The following is a 4154-nucleotide window of genomic DNA, read 5'->3' as shown; positions in this document are numbered from 1 at the left end:
GGATGGGCGGATTCCTTCCAGGGCGCGGAACTCATTGGCTCGTAGAGAGCTGCCACTCATCACTGAACGAACACTGATAGGCTCTCCCTGTGCAAGGGGGCGGGCTCTTTCGGGCCTACGGTTGCTCATTCTGAAACTAAGCAACTCTTTTCCTCACGTCCTGCTGTGGAGAAGCGATGGTTCCTGGGTTTTAATAGAGATCAAGATTTTACTTTCACCGTGGTTAAATGAGCCATTTGGATCAGGCCAGCTAGGCAGGATGCGAGAACACCGTGGGGTTCCGAAAGGTAGCGCTGCCCAGTAATCCAAGGTCCGTGGCAGCATTTTCTGAAAGTGTGTTTGTGTTGGGGTGACCCGTCCCCCCGCCGCCAGGAGTTTCCACTCTGACATTTTTGTGGAAGGCCTAATGTGTGCTAGAACAAATACTAAAGAAAACTGGTTAGAAGACTACAGAAAAGTCCTGAAACTGTGAGAAATGCCTACGTAGGATCATTGGTGAGTCGGGCTGAGTCAAATAGCTAACCATCTACTATGTGCCATTCACTTAACAGTCTATCTAATTTTAACATCACAACAGCCCTTCAGAGGAAGGTACTGCAATTAGAATTTTATTTTATTTTATTTTATTTTTTGTTTTATCTTTTCTTTTTATTTTCGTGCGATTAGAATTTTAGAGCTTAGAAAATAGTGAGAGGTTCTCAAGTGCCCAAGTTCACACTTAAGGGATGTAAATTACCTTTTTGGGACCTTGGTACCTGTACTGTGTGAGAAGTCCCGCCTTCATGGAATTGAACCCTTTCTCTAAATTGGAAGGAGCAGTACAGGGTAACCCAAAAGAAGGGCTGAGGGTTTTTTATGTTTGTGTTTTTGGCCTCTGCTGGTTCAGGAAAGAAGAGCTGAGTTTTGCAAAGCCCCCCGGTGAAGAATAAGAGCGCAATTCCAAAGGCCTAGACTGTGTCCACCTACTACTGTCTGAGCAAGAGTCAGGGGCCAGAATTGTTAACAACTGAATTCTGTACCCTTGTAACTTCTTGGGACAAGTTATTATTATTTTTAAAAATTTAATTGGCACATTGTAATTGTACATATTCATGGGATACAATCTGATGTTTTGATACATATATATCTTGTATAATAATACAGTGTAGTCAGTGTATCCATCACCTCATGCATTTATCATTTATTTGTGGCAAGAACATTCAAAAGCCTTTCCTCTAGCTATTATGTAATATACAAAACTTAACTGTTAACTTTAGTCACCCTACTGTGCAATAGAACACCAGGACTTATTCTTCCTATCTAATTGTAATTTTGTACACATTGGCCAACCTCTCCCTGTTTTCCCTTACACCCTCCTCTTTCCAGTCTCTCTGGTAACTATCTTTGGGGTAAGTTATTTTTATCTCCTCTTTCCCCAGTGGTTTGCAGTAGAGCCTTGGGAAAGAAAAAGCATATAGTTGTATATATACATATGCATGTATATGTGTACATATATATTTTTGTATATATTGCAGTCATGCACTGCATATGGCATTTTGGTCAATGCTGGACAACATATAGGATGCTGGTCTCATAAGATTATAATAGGATAGTACTTCAAAAAGTTTGTGGAAAAATAGAATTAAAAGGTAATATGAAAACTAATAAAAACAAACAAGCAAAAACAAAACCAAGAAAAAAAAAGATAATATGAAGCTTTCCATGAACTTTTTGAAGCACCCTCCTACAGTATTTTTATTGTACCTTTTCTATGTCTATGTTTAGATATGTATAAATATGCAAATACTTACCATTGTGTTATAATTGCCTACAGTATTCAGTACAGTAATAAGCTGTAGCCTAGGAGCCATAGGCTACACCATATAGCCTAGTTGTGTAGTAGGGTATACCAGCTAGATTTGTGTAAGTACAGTCTATGATGTTCACACAACCATGAAATCACCTGTATTAGTCCGTTTTGTGTTGCTATAACAGAATACCTGAAACTGGGTAATTTATGAACAACAGACGTTTATTTCTATGTTTAGATATGTATAAATATGCAAATACTTACCATTGTGTTATAATTGCCTACAGTATTCAGTACAGTAATAAGCTGTAGCCTAGGAGCCATAGGCTACACCATATAGCCTAGTTGTGTAGTAGGGTATACCAGCTAGATTTGTGTAAGTACAGTCTATGATGTTCACACAACCATGAAATCACCTGTATTAGTCCGTTTTGTGTTGCTATAACAGAATACCTGAAACTGGGTAATTTATGAACAACAGACGTTTATTTGGCTTACGTTTCTGGGACAGCTGCATCTGGCATGGGCCTCAGGCTGCTTCTACTCATGGCAGAAAGCGGCAGGCAGCTGGCAGGTACAAACAGATCACATGGCTAGAAGAAGCAAGAGAAAGAGAGGAGGTTCCAGGGTCTTTTAAGCAACCAGCTCTTGTGGGAACTAATAGAGCAAGAACTCACTCAGGACCCCCAGCCCCCAGAGAAGGCATTAATATATTCATGAGGGATCTGCTCCCATGACTCAAACAGTTTCCAGCACTGACACATTGGGGATCAGATTTCCATATGAGTTTTGGCAGGGACAACACATCCAAACTCTATCATCACCTAACAATGTATTTCTCAGAATGGCGATAGTGGATAACAGGAGGGCCTGAAGAAGTGATTTTCCTCTTAGCATACAATCTTGAAGTGAACAGAACACCACCATGGAGAGTGAATAGAGAGTTACAAAGAGGAAAAGATAGCTGGCTGGGTCCTTGGCTCTGCTGCAAGGAAGGAAAGGAGAACACAGGGAGATAGTTTGGTCCTGTTGACTGTATATTAGAATAAACACGAATGGGTCAAGGCCCTGCTCTGAAAGAGCTTGCAGCTTGTCAGGGAGAGGGGCCACTGGTGCCAAACCCTTCTTAGATATTTATTTCAGCTTTGAGAAGCAGTGTGCTTTAATGATAGTATTAAAACACAAATCAGATTTTGTCCCTACTCAAAACCTTCAAAGGCAATCCAATTGCATTTAAAAATTCACCTGCCTTAAATAAGCCTATATGGCCCTCAGAGGTTGCAAAATGGTGGCCTTTAGGCTGCATTAGACAGGCTGTTTGGTTTGATTCATGGTGTTTTGAACAAATTTGAACTAACATTTAAAAATCAGGAGATGACACTTTAAAACTTCAAATTTCTGTGTCTTAAACAGAAGATCTGGCAGAGCTGGGCAACAAGAACCCATGGCTCTGTTGATGGGGCAGGATGTGCTCCAGTCTTCCACACTCCACGTCACTCAGCTTTACATTACATTATTAGCCCAGCTATGCATTTGAGTTTGTGACCCATGATCTAGCTCTTCTCTACTGTAACTTGACATCATCCTCACCCCTGGCCTTCCATCAGTCCCTGGTGGATCCTGCCAAGCTCTTTCCCACCTCAGGACTCTGGACTTGCTGATTCCTCTGCCCAAAAGAGCTCCTCCATTCCCCTCCTCCTTCCCAATTCACTTTTGGCTGGCTTTTGTCTTCTTCAGATTTGAGCTAAATGTTCTTTGCTCAGAGGAGTCTTTCCTCACTACTTTACCCAAAGCAACCACTTCTTGTCATATTATTTATCACAAGTTGCCATAATTGTATTTAATTTGTTTGCATTTGTTTGTCAGCCTTCCCCCATAGATTCTTCAAGAGAAGAATCACGTCTGACTGAAACAGGGTTATTTCCTTAGTCCTTAGCCTGGTGCCTAATGTAGTGAGAAAAAATGGCAGGCATTGCTAATAATCAGTAGAGCTGAGTTCTGGTTTTAGAAGTCTGTTATTTTGGGCTACACTTGACCTCATCTTATCTTATCTTCAGATTGGTTCCAAATCTATGACTCTAATGTTCATAGTCCTCTACTGTTTATAAAGTGCTGTGACATCACTTGAGTCACAGACTATTATATCTGATTCTTACAACAACTTGTTAACGTGGATTCTGTTTAGAGACTTATCATCATCCAGAATGTACAGACGTATACAACTGAAGTGAACTTGTGGAATATACCAATATTTATAAAGCAAATATATTTCACAGGGCCTAGTTTCTCGTAGTCTCAGGTTTAGCCTAACTTCGTAAAACTACATATAAAATGTTGACCTTGCAAAAGACAGGAAATTTTCCCC

The sequence above is a fragment of the Galeopterus variegatus genome, unplaced genomic scaffold (assembly GCF_000696425.1).
Source record: "Galeopterus variegatus unplaced genomic scaffold, G_variegatus-3.0.2 Scaffold622, whole genome shotgun sequence".
In the NCBI taxonomy this organism is placed as follows: Eukaryota; Metazoa; Chordata; class Mammalia; order Dermoptera; family Cynocephalidae; genus Galeopterus; species Galeopterus variegatus.
This window is presented reverse-complemented; position numbering follows the sequence as displayed.